General features: G+C 36.6%; 1 protein-coding gene across 8 annotated transcripts in view; it reads left to right on the top strand.

Moving 5' to 3' along the window:
* Positions 1–6,081: 6,081 nt before the first annotated feature.
* Positions 6,082–18,551, top strand: part of Ehbp1 (Eps15 homology domain containing protein-binding protein 1) — a 107,980-nt gene continuing 95,510 nt past the window's right edge. For 6 of the 8 annotated variants that reach the window (XM_073992562.1, XM_073992555.1, XM_073992561.1 and 3 more), the window contains exon 1: positions 6,117–6,323. The gene's annotated coding sequence lies outside the window, so the exon portion shown is untranslated. Of the gene's footprint in view, positions 6,324–18,551 lie in introns of all 8 variants that reach the window. The other 2 variants (XM_073992560.1, XM_073992557.1) reach the window with 2 other exon arrangements.

The raw sequence follows: 18,551 nt of genomic DNA, 5'->3' as shown, positions 1-18,551 counted from the left end.
AACAAAAGTATCACTTATTCCTGTAGTGCGATTCTGTAACTTTTTTTAATAACGAACCGACATCGGTAGTTAACGAAAATATTCGGTTGAGTTAACGAATGTGCTATTCTGTAACTTTATGTTAACGATTGTAGAAATCGTTAACTCATACCGACGAAAATCGATAGGAAGGAAATGTCAAATATTATATTTTAATATTAATTAAAATATATTTTGAAGCTGAAAACATTATTTCGTCGCGAGTACAAAACATAAAGGGTTTAAGAAGGAAACAATTCAGATTTTTGAAGGAATTTGGCTCAAATGTGTGTCTTTTGGATGAATACGGATGCCAGTAAAGAAGGATTTCTTAAGATGTTTTTATTGTGTGTGTGATTTAAAAGTAATAAAAGTGATAAAACCATCATTAATCTTTTTTAAAAGCGCAGTTGTATTTTTTTAATTAAAAGTTGGGATCATATTTTGGGTTGTGGCGCTCTGTATGAAAATTCAGCTTTGATATTTGACATGACTTAAGCCCCTTCAGTGATCGTGGATCCACGTTACCGTCATTTTAGTTTATACATATATTCACATATTCAATTCACGCCCACATTAAATGAAATTTCTCATAGCGGAGAGTATGAAAAGTTCGAAAATCCATGCTTATACGCCATTTTTAGCATTCTGATTGTTAGTGATGCTGAGTTAAAATCTATAAGATTATCACAGAACAAAGTAGGTTATAGTAATACTATTCACGTGTTGGCCTCAATGCTAAATTAAAGCCAATGAAAGCCTCCTAGAAAGATAGTGTTACGGACATTGGTATAGGTCTTACATAGCAGTACCACACTTGAGTTCTTTTGAAGCATTAGCTAACGTTGTTCCTCTTTAGTAAGTAAAACAAAGGTTAGCGTAGTCTTCATATGTAGGATAGCATGGGGCAGCTTCGCCACTGTTGCGCCTTCGCCAGCGCCGATTTAATTGATGCTACATGAAGGTGGTCTAAAGGAAATTTATGAGTTAATCGAAGATCAAAGAGAACTTTTATGATCTTTATGCAGTTTCAATAAAATCGGCGCTGATGAAAGCACAACAGTGGCGAAGCTGACCCATGTTATCATACATAGTTAACCCTTATGTAAACGCTTTAAGAAGATTTTTCTCAATACGGAAGAATTTACCTTGTGTACACTCCTCATTAACATAACATATGATCATATAAAAACGCCGTTTTTAAAGAAATCAACAAAATATTGCAATAATGTACTGTCGTTAAGACTTAACAACAACTTTTTTTTGGTTGTTAACTTAACAATAATTTTCGGTAATTAACGACAAAATTTACCGACAAAAATTGTTAAAATTGGTATACAGAATAGCACTTACCGAAAATTATCGTTAACTACCGACATTCGTCGTTAATTCTGTCGTTAAGGAGTTACGGAATCGCACTACTGGCGTTAGGGATGGAAAATAAAAACTTTTGACAACCACATCTTTTGTAACAATATTTTCTCATAACAGTATCAGTTTATTTTGATATTTTGAAGTCGGTAATACAGACAAACAGTAAAACAGTGTTGGCACGGAATCGGTGGGAGAGTGAGAATAAAGAGAGTAAAACTTAGTCCCAATTTACATTGGGCGAGTTTACTTGCGGCAATTGTCATTTTGTAGGAGAGAGAGGTGAGGCATATGGTAACCCTTTGCCTCTCAGCACCCTCTCTCACCTACAAACTGACAATTGCCGCAAGTAAACTCGCCTAATGTAAATTGGGACTTAGGAATCGGGGAGAGTGACAATAAAAAATGGAATCGGTGGGGAGCACGGTTGCCACTGGGTAAAAAAATTGTCTACCAAAATTTTCCGAAAATGTTACCAAAAAGTTACCAACAAATTAAGTTTGCCATTTCGTTTGCTACACATCGAAATATGCATCGGAAGCCCTGTAAAATGTATATATTCTAGATCAAGGCATATTTATATAAGGTAAATGCATGAATTACATGATCACCCCCAAAAACTAATCGTTTTTGTTTTGGTGGGAGCCCGACGTCCGTACAATTCGTGACGATTGGTCCACTATTGCGGCCGGCACATGGTACGGCCTGCCTTAACATGATGATCAGATAATATTTAGCGGTTGAAATGAGCCAACAATTTTGCGGGAAAATGGGTAACATTTTTATTACAATGACTATATATCTTTATTACTGGAAAATATGTTACAGGTCCGAACGACATGCCGCACACTAAAACACCGCTTATAGAGGCGGTACAATATTTTTTAATATGTGTGGTATTTTGTTAAACTTGAAAAGAATAAAGCCCTAATAAACATGTGCTTTTTTGTTTTCAAAAGCAAACGATTGAAACAGCTTCTCTTTTTTCAATGAATTACCAGCGGCCCGAAACATTTTTGCAAGTATTCTACTTTCTGCGAGAAATTATGCATTTAGTGGAATGATATGGAAACATTCAAATTGAAAATCTAACGAGTTTTCATTCATGTTTTTCAAAATATTCAATCAAATGTGAAAAATTATTAGTTTTTTTAAATTCCAATAATTTATAGACATTTCCTTGTTTTTTTTTTACATGTACGTTGACACTAAGGTTTACAAACAACAAGTAAGATAGTATCAGTCAGCTGAGCCGACAGAGATATACCCTTAGCCACGTACCCGAAGAAAAAAAGTTAACACAATACTTCTGTAGGTTTTTTAGCTGGTGGGAAAATTTTCCAGGATGGAAAGGGCCGCAAAAAACTACATGTTGCAACAAAATTCAGAATGATCCGCGACGAGTGCATTTTTGCAAACTTTGGGTAGGGTGTACCCATAGGAGTGATCCGATGTAGTACATATTCGGACCTAATGCAAATCTGTAGGAAATATTTTTTTTTCTTTATTAGTCTATGGATATTTTCCTTACAGACTATATAATTAAATATGTTGTACTTAAATTTCTGAATTTAAATATATTACAATTTTACTTTTCAATTTACAAAGTTTGAGCAAAATCGATTTCTCTCTTAAAGGGGTATTTTACACATTAGCCAGTTTAGGTGGTGCCGGTAGGATTTTCTGGACCTTTTTGGGTCATTATCTCAGGAAGTATGGACTTTCCCACGAAAAAAAATTACAACGTCGTTACAGGGGCCGCAAGTGCAACCTGCTGCGTCACAAATTAATAAGATCAGAGAGGAGTTGTTAAACTATACTTTTTCCAAATTTTGTGTGGGAGGTACTCAAATGAGTGGACCGATATAGTCCATATTAGAACTCGATCTATGCCTGAAAGTAATATTACCAATAGCAAAGTTTGGCTCAATTCGGTTATTCCCTCCTAGAGTTATCATGCCCACAATATTGGCGAAAAATTGTGAACCTTTGTGGGGGAGGTACCGGAAGGAGTGGACCCATATGGTCTATCTTCGAATTTAAACTAAGTTTGGACAAAATATTGAAAGACCCAAAATTTTAACCAAATATGTTGATCCGTTCGAGAGTTATCGTGCACTCCAACTACGACATATGGTATTATATGGGTTATTTGCAGTTTTCGTGCTGATTTCTGAGGATATATGGACTTGCTCCTGAAAAAATTATATCGTCGTAATGCGGGTAGTGAATACAAGTGACTGCAACAAAAATCAAAGCGATTCGAGAGCAGGCCTTAAACTGCACTTAAGCAAAATTTTGTGTGGGAGGTACCCGAAAGAGTGAACCAATAGGGTCCATATTGGAACCTCATCTATGTCTGGTAGAAATGTCACGATGTGCAAAGTATGGACTAATTCGGTTACTCCCTTCAAGAGTTATCGTGCGGACAATTTTTCCGAACATTTTTGAACTTTTGTGGGGGAGGTACCTGAAGGAGTGGACCGGTATGGCCCATCTTCGAACTTAAATCAAATCTGGACAAAATATTTCGATACGCAAAATTTGAACCGAATCGATTGATCCGTTCGAGAGTTATCGTGCGCACCACCCAGCCAGACAGACAGACGGACGGACATTGCTAGATCGACTCAAAATTGTCTGAAACGGATATCGTACAAACATACTTGGGGTCTAAAACCATTATTCCGATGAGGCACATTTTTGGCCGTATGAAAGTGTAAATACCCCCTTTAGCCTAAAGGCTGAGGGTATAAAAACAAATTTCAATGTGGTTGTTCTTGAGTTGTATTTGTTGTAGTATTTACTTTACCTTATATTTGTTCTACCATGGATACCGCCCGACTTTCGGTACATATTTTGCAGGATTTTAATAACTATCGAACCGACATGGCTTACATTTTGGTAGTTTCTCTTCGTTAGGGGTATAAAATTTTCCTACAGGAAATTGTATAATTTTACTATTTTAACTATTCTTAAGGTTTTAGCCGGATGATAGGAAATATCTTGTAAAAAAACAGATAGAATAGGTGCATAACGATGTGAAAAAAATACCCTTACTATGATATTTGTATAACTCGCCGTTGACCAATTTGACGCACATTTACATGCGTTCAGTACTCATTTTTACCATTTTTTTTTCGATAACATAAAGGAAAAAATTTTATCGTAGTAAAAAATAGTAGCTTTTTGCAGGTACTGGAACAGAGCATTTATAGTTTTTAATGCCTTGTTCAGACTGACGGTGTTTCGCTCTCGATTCGTTGTTCGACCCCAAATTACGATGTAATTACTTCATTTCCCATACAAAATATTGAGAACGAACAACGATTTGTGTACATTATTCAATTTAAATTACTCTCAGAACGACGATAAAATATGTCTCATCTCTAACAAATGAGAGAATTTATCGAAATAAATTAATTATGACAGAAAAAATATAAAATTTAAAAATGTATTAAAAACCCAAATATTTTTAGAAAAACTGCAAAACGTGAATGAAAAGTAAACGGTTTAACGACTAGTATACATTCAAATCATAGAAAATTTTCTCTTCTCTTTTACTACAGCTGCATTTCTTGTCCCTCGTTTTAAATTCGCGTACAAATTTAGAAACAAAAATCAAATGCCTGCCAGAAAGTCTGTATACCAAAAGTTATTTTGGCAAGTCTCTCTCTCTCTCTCGATAATTTTGAAAATAGAAAAATTAAAAAATGTGCTGAAAACACCAATATTGTGAGAAATAAATAGAAAAGATGAATGAAAATAATACTATTTAATATTAAATAGGTTTCTGAAAGAAGGACAAATATTTTTTTCAGTTCATATCAATTAACTTTACTCGTATTTTGGCTGAAACTTTCATTAAAATCAGTAAACAAAAACTATGAAAATATTAATCATGTTGCTATGAATGATGTACCATGTCGTATGAACGGGTTAATTCGTGTACGTAATTATGAGAACGAACGACGTTATTCAAATGCTGGTATGAACATGGCATAAAAAAGTTACCAAACCAAAAACGATGTTACCAAGTTACCAACCCTATAAAAAGTTACCAAATTTGGTAATATTCATGGTACAATTAGAAAGGTAGATGCCTCAGCCCAGCTGATCGAATCTAAAACGTCAAAAAACTAGGAATTCGCCATGAAAAATCAAAACAAAAAACCATATGATTCGGTAAGTAAGAGATAGCATGTCTACACTTTATAGGCAAACACAAGCGATAAAAAGAGACAACAAGAGACCATTTGGCGAAAATTGTAGCAATTCGCCGATGCATCTACCTTTCTTATTGTACCATGGTAATATTCTACCAACTGTGGCAACCGAGGTGGGGAGAGTAAACAAAAGAAAACAAAGATTTGAAATGTCAAAATTCGTAAACAGAGGTGAAAAAATTGTTTTCGCCGTGACGGAATGTCAATTCAGGTAGATACATACAAAACATTTTCCGAGAAAATGTTGTTAACGTAGTTATTTTTCTCTGACATTACAGAGAATATCAGCTGTTCGAACTTTAACTGCCAAAATAAATTTTTGTAAATTCAATTTTCATACAAAACACAAAAAATATTAAAAATGTAAGTGTACACCACGAAGTTTTTTGTTTTTCTTTTTCGAGATGCATCTACCTGTTTCTCTACAGTTTGAAATTTGTCTACCTCACAGCGAATTCAAATGACAAATCGAAATCAGCTGTTTTTGGTGGGCCTGTGTCCACACAACATTTTTTTAACAGTATCAGTCAGTTTGTTTGATATTTTGAATTTAATAAGACGTCTGTTATTTTGAGCGGTGTTCTTCGTCTCGCGGCGACGGTAAAAACAACAACAAAACGGCGATTGTTTGTTGTATTAGTGTTCGTGTGTGTGAGTGAGCGGTACTAACTACTGTGCATTTCTATCTCGTTCTAACCTGTATTAAATGTAAGCAAACAAATTTGCAAAAAGAAGTTTAGTAACATAATAAAGAGGAGGAAGAGCAACAAGAATTAAGGAAAAAAATGTTGAAAAAATATATTAAATACAATGGAAAAAATCTTACTTTGGGAAAATGTTATAAAAAATATGAATAATAAGTGACATCTTTTTAGTGCAACTAGAGTTTTATAAACGAAAAAAAGTGACGTCATTATTAAGTCTGGCAAAAAAACCGTCGTCTGCGTAGTCCAGCAGAACAAGAAACAAACCAACAACACAAAGACAAAAAACATTCGTCATCGTTCTGCAGCTTTGCTTTCAAACAAACCCCAAATGTCAAAAAGGGGGTGGTGGGTAGTTTTTATGAGGCAAGGCAAGCTTAGTGGAAAAAAATAATGTCTTAAAAAACCAAGCAGCAACTAAGAAAGAAATAGAAAGTCATTCTAAATGAAAAATTTACCCTGGATTTATTTTTATGCGTTGTGTTTATTTTCTTTTCAAGTGTGACTAGAATATTAAAATGTTTGACATAATTTTTGTTCTTTAGAATGTGTTGTGTGGAACCTTAAGAAACAATTAAAAATGAAATTAAATTGTAATATAAAAAAATACTTGTTTTTTGTATAACAAACCCAACAACAAAATTGAAGCAAAAGAAAAAAATTAGTATAACTACTTACTTTTACTCAAGGTTGTCATCGGTTGTAGTATTTTTCGTCGCCTTTGTTTTTATTGTTTTTAATATCAAAGAACTTTTTTAGAATACACATGGCGCTGGCCGATGACGACGAACGATGATGATGATACCCGAAAGCAACAACACCATACCATTATTTGTCAAGGGAGAAGATAATTTTTTTTATTTTGTTGTTTTTTTCTGAATATGAAAGAGAATGGGTGGTTGTTTACTCGGTGTTTTTGCAAATGCCCCAACATTTGCATTACAAACAGACAAAAAAAAAAAAAAAAACAAATCTAGCAAAAATTTGAAGGTTGTGTTTACAAAAATAATGTTCAATGTTTTTGTGGCTTAAATGTCGTTTAGGGGCACCTCTCGGATCGGGCTGAAATTTTTACCGTAGATAGCCCTTGGCATCCTGAATACAACGATATATAATTTTCCGGGGGGAAGTCCATACTTCCCGAGATATGGGTCTTGACATTTCGAAAATTTCGTACTTTCACACCTTTAGGTTGTTTAGGGGCACCTCTCGGATCGGGCTGAAATTTTTATAGTAGATAGCCCTAGGCATCCTGAATACAACGATATATAATTTTCCGGGGGGAAGTCCATACTTCCCGAGATATGGGTCTTGACATTTTACAATTCTAACTTGGGCAATATGGGCATCGTTTTAAAGCTTATGTAGAGTACTTTTATGCACGCGTTTTGATCGCGTAGCCCACTTTTGACTCTGTCCATAGGAGAAAGTCTTAAATCCCCGGCCGAAGGCCGGCTACTTAAGAACACTTTCAATTTAAAAGAGAGTTTTGATCGCGTAGCCCACTTTTGACCCTGTCCATAGGAGAAAGTCTTAAATCCCCGGCCGAAGGCCGGCTACTTAAGAACACTTTCAATTTAAAAGAGAGTTTTGATCGCGTAGCCCACTTTTGACCCTGTCCATAGGAGAAAGTCTTAAATCCCCGGCCGAAGGCCGGCTACTTAAGAACACTTTCAATTTAAAAAAGAGTTTTGATCGCGTAGCCCACTTTTGACCCTGTCCATAGGAGAAAGTCTTAAATCCCCGGCCGAAGGCCGGCTACTTAAGAACACTTTCAATTTAAAAGAGAGTTTTGATCGCGTAGCCCACTTTTGGCCCGGTCCATAGGAGAAAGAAAAGGCGGCATTGGAAAGTAATCTTCGTGAGCTTTAAAACGAGTCCCATATTGCATAGGTTTTAAAAATAATGGTGATAAAAGTAAAAAAGTCAAGACCCATATCTCGGGAAGTATGGACTTCCCCCGGAAAATTATATATCGTTGTATTCAGGATGCCTAGGGCTATCTACTGTAAAAATTTCAGCCCGATCCGATAGGTGCCCCTAAACAACCTAAAGGTGTGAAAGTACGAAATTTCCGAAATGTCAAGACCCATATCTCGGGAAGTATGGACTTCCCCCCGGAAAATTATATATCGTTGTATTCAGGGTCCCAAGGGCTACCTATGGTAAAAATTTCGGACCGATCCCAGAGGTGCCCCTAAACGACACTTGTTCCGTTTTTGTTGTTATTATTAAGATATTGCACGTCTCCAATGTTCTAAGTGTCACTATAATCAATGACAAATTATCCACTTTATTCCCCTCTTCAGAGAAGGTTAATTCTAATGAAGGGAAATGGGAGAGTGTTATTTCCAAGGGGAGGAAGAATTTATATGCCCCACACCTTGTGTTCAGTTTGCAAATGTTTATTTTGTTGACAAAATGTCAAACATTGGCGCCTTGGTGAATAAATTACAGCTACATTTACACCATGTCATTTCATTGATATAGTCACCTGGCCACTCTACAATTGTTTTAATCAAAGGGCTAACTATAGCAAAAATCGTTCGATTTAATTGAACATTTTTTTGCCAAAGGTAAATATTTTTGTGGTGATAGCGGTAGACTGTAGATTTCGTTTAGGACAAAACCCGCTTTACCATTATTTGACCCGTGAAATTGTGACTGGAACCACTTACTGTAACATGAGTCTGATTTAGCGGCAATCCTCGGATCGAATTGAGATTTTTGTCATATGTAGCCCTAGTTATGCTGGTCAAAACGATATATAGTTTACTAGGGGGCAATACATAAAAGGGTCTTAATTTTTTGGAAAACGTTTCAGTTGAGGGTCGATGATGTTTTACAATTTAAACTATATTTGGTCTGTTCCAGAACTGCAGAATCTACTAATTTGTACTATTTTTTCCGATAACATAAAGGAAAAAATGTTATCGTAGTAAAAAATAGTAGCTTCTTGCAGGTTCTGGAACAGAGCAAGTGTTGCATTCTTCTATAGCGAAAAAGTTAATGTGGTAGAGCTTGGCTTGGTGTAGAGTTGCATTTTTAATCGTGCGCTGTGACCCTTAAAACAGCGGAAGTGTAAGGCAGTAGTAGTCCCCAACCCCTTACCAAGAGGCAAGTGAAGTCCATACAGTGGATTTTCGAATTAGTACCTGCGGAATAGACTTGGAGGACCCGTGGACAGATAACACCATCTAAGAATGTTCTAGGCAAGTTCGTTAGAGCCGTCAAGGCGAGAATCATGTAAAATCATCGACTACATGTCTCCGTCCAACGGTCGACACCGGTGCGGCCTCGTTGTTGTAGCTGTCTGGTTTCGAAACGATGCATCGTGTCCAACTGGTTGCAGTTGTCTGGTTACGAAACTGTACCGGAGGCTTAATGGTGGGGCCAGGTTCTCGGACCTAGGCTAATTGTTTGTATCGGACCCTTGTGGGAATATCGTGGTAACTGTGGTTGTACCCAATCCGGGGAGAGTCTTCGGCTTGAATGTGGAGTTGCATTAACAAATGGCTGTCTGAGCCATAGAAAGACCGGTTCGTTAGATGGGCTTCCGCCATCAGGGTGGTGGACAATCCAAATTCAAAGGAAATGGTGCTTCTTCCTTTTAAGAGCCATTCTATATTTACGGTTACTTCTTATGATCCTTTCCAATGCAAAAGGTGCCTCTTAAGACCCCTACCAATGAAGAGGTGCTTCCTAAGACCCTTTTCAAAGAAACAGATGATTTCTAACATATCTTCCAAGGAAAATTATGCTACCTAAGAGCCTTTCCAAAAGCAAAAGATGCTTCGTAGACCCTTTCAAAGAAAACGTGCTTCTTAAACCCCTTTCCATAGGAAAGGATGCTTCCTAAGAGCCTTTCTAAAAGAAATGATGACTTGTAAGAATATTTCCAAAGAAATGAGTGCTTCTTAAGATCCTTTCCAAAGGAATGGATGCTTCCTAAGACCCTCTCCAAAGGAAGGGGTGATTCTTAAGACCGTTTGCAAAGGAAAGAAAGCTTCCCGAAACCATTTCCAAAGGAAAGGACGTTTCTTAAGGATGCTTCCTATGACGCTTTCCAAAGAAAATGATGTTTCCTAAGACGCTTTTCACAGTAAAGGGTGCTTCTTAAGAGCCTTTCCAAAAGCAAAAGATGCCTCCTAGACCCTTTCAAAGGAAACGTGCTTCTTAAACCCCTTTCCATAGGAAAGGATGCTTCCTAAGTGCCTTTCTAAAAGAAAGAATGCCTTCTAAGAACCTTTGCAAAGTAATGAGTGCTTCTTAATATCCTTTACAAAGGGATGGATGCTTCCTAAGACCCATTCCTTTGGAAAGGGTGCTTCTTCAGACCCTTTGCAAAGGAAAAAAAGCTTCCTTAAACCATTTCTAAAGGAAAGGACACTTTTTAAAACCATTTCGAAAGGAAAGGAAGGTTCCTAATACGCTTTCCAAAGAAAATTATGCTTCCTAAAACGCTTTCCAAAGCAAAGGGTTCTTCTTAAGAGCCTTTCCAAAAGCAAAAGATGCTTCCTAGACCCTTTCAAAGGAAATGTGCTTCTTTAACCCCTTTCTATAGGAAAGGATGCTTCCTAAGAGTCTTTTTAAAAGAAAGGATGCCTTCTAAGAACCTTTCCAAAGGAATGAGTGCTTCTTAATATCCTTTACAAAGGGATGGATGCTTCCTAAGACCCATTCCTTTGGAAAGGGTGCTTCTTAAGACCCTTTGCAAAGGAAAGAAAGCTTCCCGAAACCATTTCCAATGGAAAGACCATTTCCTTTGTTTCTCGAAACCATTTTCAAAGTAAAGGATGCTTCCTAAGACCATTTCCAAAGTGAAGGGTGCTTCCTAAGACACTTTAGAACGGAAACGATGCTTCCCAAGACCATTTCCAAAGCAAACGATGCTTCCAAAAAAAAAAGAATGCTTCCTAATTACCTTTCCATAGGAAATTGTGATAGAGTCTTCGGCTTGAATATATGTAGTTGCATTATCAAAGGGCAGTATAAGCCAAGAATGATAAAAGTTTCAGTTGGACTCGGCATCAGACCAAGGTGGTGGACAACCCCAATCACTTGATCAGAATTGATACCTCACTATGGTGCAAGGAGCTCTGTTTGGGCGCCAGTATACAGTATCTGAGAAAACCTCATGCCTATGTCTTTCAAAAGAGTTGTGAACCTTCACTACGGTGCAAGGGGTATTTGTTTGGCGCCAGCGCCCAAGGACATGAGTTTCAGATGGTCTCTGCATCAGATCAAAGTCGTGAACAATCTCAATCACTTGAACAAAATTGATATTGGTATCATGGATGGGTGTTTTTTGGCGCCTCAACCTAGACCGGTGCTGAGAAAACCGTGAGACTAGACCTTAAGGGCAGGTAACCATTTTAATCATCGACAAAAACTATGATGAACAACGCAAATCACTTGAACACAGTTGGTACCTCACTACGGTGCAAGGGGTGTTGGTTGGGCGCCAGCATCCATGTGTATCTTCATCAAAACATCACCATACCGCTGGGAGAGTCTTCGGCATGAATGTGGAGTTGCATTATCAAAGGTCTCTCTGAGTCATAGAAGGACATGATTTTTAGATGGATTCCGCATCAGACAATGGTAGAGAACAAGGCCGATCACTTGAACACAATTGATAGCCCTAACTACTGTACAAAAGGCGCTCATTGGGCGCCAATCCGCTATTGACTACAAAGTTAAGCTAGGCCGTCAAGGCAGTTTTTCAAGCCAATCATCACCACTTCATGTCTATGTTCATCAAAACGTCAGCAAATCCAGAGATGTCCAAAATAACCAGGTTTATTCCAATCTAAAATCAGAAAAGTGTGACTCATGGAATCACCTAACCTCTGTAATCTTTAGCTTTGCCTTTGGAGTCGCTACTGCTTCCGCGCTTATTAACAAATTTTCCAACAGTACAACATTTCTAGAAGACCTTGGGGAAGTCTTCATTTCATAAAAGACCTATAGGAGGATTTTCTCGCATAGAAGACTTTTAGAAGGTCTTCCGCCAATAGAATACCTTTAGAAGGTCTTCTCCTAATATATGACTTTTAGAATGTTTTCAGTCCATAGAAGAGCTTTACAATGTCTTCAGTCCACAGACGACCTTAAGAGGGCATTTAGTCTATAAGTTACCTTCAGAAGGTCTTCCGCCCATATAAGACTTTTAGAAGTTCACGGGAGTCTTTGAGTTCCTCCTCTTCCTATAGAATCTTTTGCCCCCTTGAAAACTTTTGAAGTCCATCTGTCCATGGAAACGCTGAAGGAGGTTTTCTATTTATAGATTATGAGAAAAAAATTGCCGTCCATTTTTTGTCAGTCATATATGAACATCTGTTGAATAGACAGAGAACGATAAGTCCATATTTATATTAGGCAATTTTCCTTGCGGCAATTGTCAGTTTGATGGAAAGAGAGGTGAGGCATATGGTAACCCTTTGCTTATACTCAGATTTATTATCTGGAGATCTGGGTAAAGATTTTTTTATGAAAACAATTTTAATACATCCCCCTTGCTACAGGGTCATTGTCTTCATAGACTAAATTTGTGTATGTCTTAAAAAATTACGTTCAATGGTTTCTTTTACTTCCTTCCTCTTGCCATTAACATTGCTCAAGCATAACGGCCAAATGACGTTAAACTTTTGCCATTACAGTTTACACAAAACCTTCACGGAATATTAATTAGAAAGCTATACAAATAAAAGTCACATTTTATCAGGTACGCAAAGAAGGCAAAGAAGACGTACGTAGGCACGCATTTGCCATTGAAAACCGAAATAAAATATTTTTCCACAAGAATTTACATACACTTGAAATGACATACATACATACATTTAATGTAAATATTCTTACGTATTTGAGATTTGTGCGAAAACACAAAAAAATTACACAATTTATCTACAAAGAACTTAGTTTTGAAAAGAAATTAAACCCTGAAATTTCTTTTCAAATCTAACGTTATGAGTGTTAAAAATAATATCAGAAAAGTAGGCGGCAGTTTATGCACATGTAGGTAGACTAAAGAAACACCCTCGAGCAGTGAGAGAAAAGTATTAATAAAATGGGCCTATGGCCTAAAATGGGATGGTTACTCGAGTTCGGCCCAGCCAATATAACAGGGAAGAAATTAGGGGAAAGCGAAGCTAAGACATATGAGGAGTATAGAGGACGGGATATTGGAACTTTCATACCCTCGCTCGAGCGGAAAGAAAACTAGAGAGAAAAATAATAAAAGGGAATATCGAAGAGTAGCCTGCGCTTGCAGTCGGTTACTCGAGAAGCACCCAAACAATGTGGAGATCCAGCCGAAGCTAAGACATATTGGGGAGATAAAGTGAATGTATCCAAATATGCCTAAAAGAATTAACCCAAACAAACGCCACCGTGGTGCAATGGTATGCACACCCGCCTTGCACGCTGAAGGTCGTGGGTTAGATTCCCCGGCCAGGCAACATCAAACATTTTTCAATGGTGGCAAAATACCCCTCACTAATGTTGGCGACATTTCCTGAGTATTTCAGCTTTGTAGAACTTCTCTTACAAGTGGTGTGTTAGACACGCCGTTCGGACTCGGCGATAAACAGTAGGTCCCATATCATTGAGCTAATATGAATCGGGGTGCACTCATTGATATCAGAGAAGTCTCCCTTGTCACTCCTGTGATGTTTGTGGATCAATTATTATTATTATATTTTATAATATTGACAATTACAAACATCCATCCCTGGATTTGTTTGCAAACGAAGCAAGTTATAAGTCCCAATTTACATTAGGCGAGTTTACTTGCGGCAATTGTAAGTTTGATGGAGAGAGAGGTGAGGTATATGGTAACCCTTTGCCTCTCAACACCCTCTCTCACCCACAAACTGACAATTGCCGCAAGTAAACTCGCCTAATGTAAATTGGGACTAATATACAAGATAAAATAACTATTCTTAACAATGCTATTTCATTTCTTCAAAACATTACATATAAAGGCCCAGCAGTAAACAACCCTTGCCTTCATAAATCTCTGAGGAATATACATAGTTGATTATTTGCAAGATAATGGTAATATTTCTATATCGAATTTGTCAACACATTTCGTAATAGAATTTTTTTTTGCCCAATGGAGACAAAGATTCCATACTACTCCAACGTTAGGAAATTGTAAGAATTGGAAGGAAGGTAAATACATTAATATATTATATCCCCTTAATAGAAATTTGGATTTATTGAAAAATCTTCTGTAGATATTTTCAAAAATTCCGCCTCGAATACGAAGAAATGTGCAAAGACAGAAAAGAAAAGTATGCCTTCAAATGGAAATTATTTGTCAGGAATATAGTTGATTAAGATAATGGTAATATTTCTATATCGAATTTGTCAACACATTTCGTAATATAATTTTTTCCCCAATGGAGACAAAGATTCCCTACTACTCCAACGTTAGGTATTGGAAGGAAGAGATCGAGGAAGGTAAATACATTAATATATTTTGTTATATCCCCTTAATAGAAATTTGGATATATTGAAAAATCTTCTGTAGATATGTATTTTCAAAAATTCCGCCTCGAATACGAAGAAATGTGCAAAGACAGAAAAGAAAAGTATGCCTTCAAATGAAAATTATTGGGGAGGAGTATAGTTGATTAAGATAATGGTAATATTTCTATATCGAATTTGTCAACACATTTCGTAATAGATTTTTTTTTGCCCAATGGAGACAAAGGTTCCATATTACTCCAACGTTAGGTATTGGAAGGAAGAGATCGAGGAAGGTAAATACATTAATATATTTTGTTATATCGCCTTAATAGAAAAAATTACTGAAAAAGTCTTCTGTAGATATTTTCAAAAATTCCGCCTCGAATACGAAGAAATGTGCAAAGACAGAAAAGAAAAGTATACCATCAAATGAAAATTATTGGGAAAACGACCCCGTAATGCACGATCTTATATTTCAGTGAATGGGATCAGTTACAACCATCAACGATCCCCAACACTAATGAAGATGTATCATCAATTAAGGACCATATTAAGTAAAAAGTGTTGGCGCCACTAAGAAGGTCCAAGTTCCCACATTCACAAAGTATTGCTTTCTAGGTAATATCAAAGTGGGTGGTACTCCCGCCAACTTCGAAGTGGTACAGCTTGATACAAGTACTGATAAGTGGGTTAAAAAATGCTTGATTAATAAATACCATTATCGGTAGAGTTGTATAATTCATGAACGAAATAGTTCAATTGAACGATTCATAGAAAAGAGCGTATGAACTAGATCAGTCAATATAGTTCATTATAGTTCAATGGCTCACTGAACGCCAACCGAAAGATCAACGAACGAACGATTCACAATCTAGTTCAACATGTCATTCAAATATGAATAAAGTGACGCCTCTTGTTCTTGGGAAGTCAGCTAGGAAGTAGTTTTAAAACATTCTCGCCTACATCGAACATGGATTTGTCAATCGCAGACTATTCACTATTCTTATAGAAATCGCGTGAATGTGTTTGCTTGATGTCCGGATGTGCTGCCAAACTTGCAGTCAAAAATCCCTCTCAACAATACTTCCATATCTATTCGCAGGTACAGATGCTCTCAACCTAAAGGCCTAGGTACATAAGCTGCCTCGCCTGCTTGCTTCTAATAAATGAATAAAAAAGAAAAGTGCAACCCAGTTCGAAATTTGCTCGGCCTTCTTTATTCTTTTATTATTGTTATGTCTGAAATGAAGCAAGAAAGCAAGGCAATCAGGCGAAGCGGCTTATGTACCCAGGCCTTAACATCTGCTCAAGCTGGTGAGACCCAATTATTCTAGGCATTCGTACACTGCTAGGTTTTGTTTCTCCCCTGAGCTACTGTCAGTTTCAGCGACATCCAGGAGTTGTTCTTTACTCCAATACCAGAACTGGAATCCGTTCTTTCTGCTCTGTTTTGAAAATACCTGGTAATAGTTGTCCATGCCAGTGCCCTTAAATAGCCTTGTTTTTGGGTATCTTAAGCCTTCCTTGAATTTGTTGCGAGTATTTTTCACTGTTTATTCTCCGAAATAAACGGATAAAGCTTCTTATATTTGTTGGGATACTCTCCACAACTTCTACTGTAGCTAAAATGATACGACTAACGTTCATATAGAACACTTTACAGTGGTCCAGCAGCAATTACAATTTCATGGTTGTGCGTATGTGATTTGTGTGCTTGGGGTCATATCTTGATAAAATTGAAATGTTGTCCCAAATCCCATTTTTTCAGCGCTACATTTCAAATTATCCTTGAGAATGTTTAAATAATATAGCAAAGACGGCCTTGGGCCCTAAACACACAATTCCAACCGTAAAGCATGGGGTTGTATAAGTGCTTCCGGTGTAGGGAATCGTGTTTTTATCGAAGGAAATAAGAATAAGATATATTATTTAATCATTCTGAAGGATAATTTGAAATTAGGCGCTGAAAATATGGGATTTGGGACAACATTCCAATTTTATCAAGATATGACCCCAAGCACAAATCACACTTTTTTCGAGAATTGATGCCATATAACTGTCCAAAAGTGATTCAAACCACCTGCCAGATCCACGGATTTGAATCCTATGGGCAATTAATGGAGTATTTTGGAGACAAATATAAGAAGCCATCACATCTACAGTATAGGAACCCTGAAAAATGCCTTGCAAGGAGAATCGGGAAAAAATGCAGATATCTTGCACCGAAAATTTAGTTAAATCTTTGCCAAAAAGGTTAAAACCTATAAAGGATAACAAAGGATGTCATACCAAGGGCTGAAACCCTAAAAATCCTTTTTGTTTCATGGAACTTTTAGAGCGCATACTTTTCACTGTGAGGTAGAAATCGATGTTGTTTAACCATTTTTATTTTTTATCTAAATTTACCTGATTTTCGTTAATTTTATTTTATTATATTTAAGTTGAGACCCTAATGTAAAAATATAAAAAAAGAATAAAATCGCTATTATTAACCAATTCTTAGCAATCGCAGTTTTAATGAAAGAAATTGAAGTGGATACTTTTGACTGTGATTCACTGTATATTGAAACAAAACAATATGTGGGGCAAAGTACCTATTTTGTTAAATCTTAATTTGACATTCCAACCTTCGAATCACCGATTACAAATATTCACCTATAAATATTTCGTAAACATATCGATAGGGAGCCCACTATAAACATTGTAAATTATTATTTATAATTATAAATTTCCAACTATGGCTGTACCATTAACCCATTATTCCACCACAACGTGCTAAACACTCCCATAAAACCAATTTTTCTGAGCCTTTCTGCATTATTTTACATGTTATTAAATTGACAATTAAAAATATCCATCCCTGGATTCACATTTTCTCGTTATTTTATTATTTACATATTTTTTTTATAATTTTTTATTGATAATTATAAATATCCAGACCTGGCTGAACCTTTACCCATTACCCACTCACAACGGAACCAAACTCCCTCACAAATCAACAATGAAATGTGAGAAGAATAATAAACACAAGGGGACCAACACGTCTCTTCATAAACATAATCCCATTTTTTCCTCGCAAAACTTTCCGTTAAATAATTTTTTTGCCCCTCTTCATTGGTTTACAAATTATTTTATTGACAATTATAAACTTCCACCTCTGGCTGTACATGAACCTATTAATCCCCCTAAATGGACGAAAATCTCTCATAAATCAATCAATTTTACGACTCTTGGCATTATTTTATGAATTTAATATTGAAAATTACAAACATCCATCCCTGGCATAACATTTTCTCATTATTTTATTATTTATTATTATTGTTATTATTATTTTTATTATTAGTATTATTTTTATTAGTATTATTACTATTATTATTATTATCATTATTATTATGGAAAACTGCAGGCAGAAGGAGGAAGCCGCGTGCGAGAAGACCAAAGGAGAGGCCAGATGCCCTCATCATAAAACCTCGAGACGGCCACAACTACGCAGATGTATTAAGAACTCTTAGGGAAAGGGTGAACCCAGAGAGCACTGACGTGGCAGTCCAATCCGTTCGCAAGACAAAGACTGGCTCCGTACTCCTTATAATGGGGAAAGGAGGAAACAAAGAGCAGTTTCGCGAGACAATTGTAGGGTCACTAAAGAAAGAAGCCGTAGTGAAAAACATGAAGACGATGGCCACTATCGAAATTCAAAATCTCGACGCGCTCACGACAGAAAAGGAGGTTATGGATGCTATAAATAAAGCGACGA

Source organism: Musca autumnalis, unplaced genomic scaffold (genome assembly GCF_047663935.1).
Source record: "Musca autumnalis isolate F117 unplaced genomic scaffold, ASM4766393v1 scaffold_5, whole genome shotgun sequence".
Lineage (NCBI taxonomy): Eukaryota > Metazoa > Arthropoda > Insecta > Diptera > Muscidae > Musca > Musca autumnalis.
This window is presented reverse-complemented; position numbering and strand designations above follow the sequence as displayed.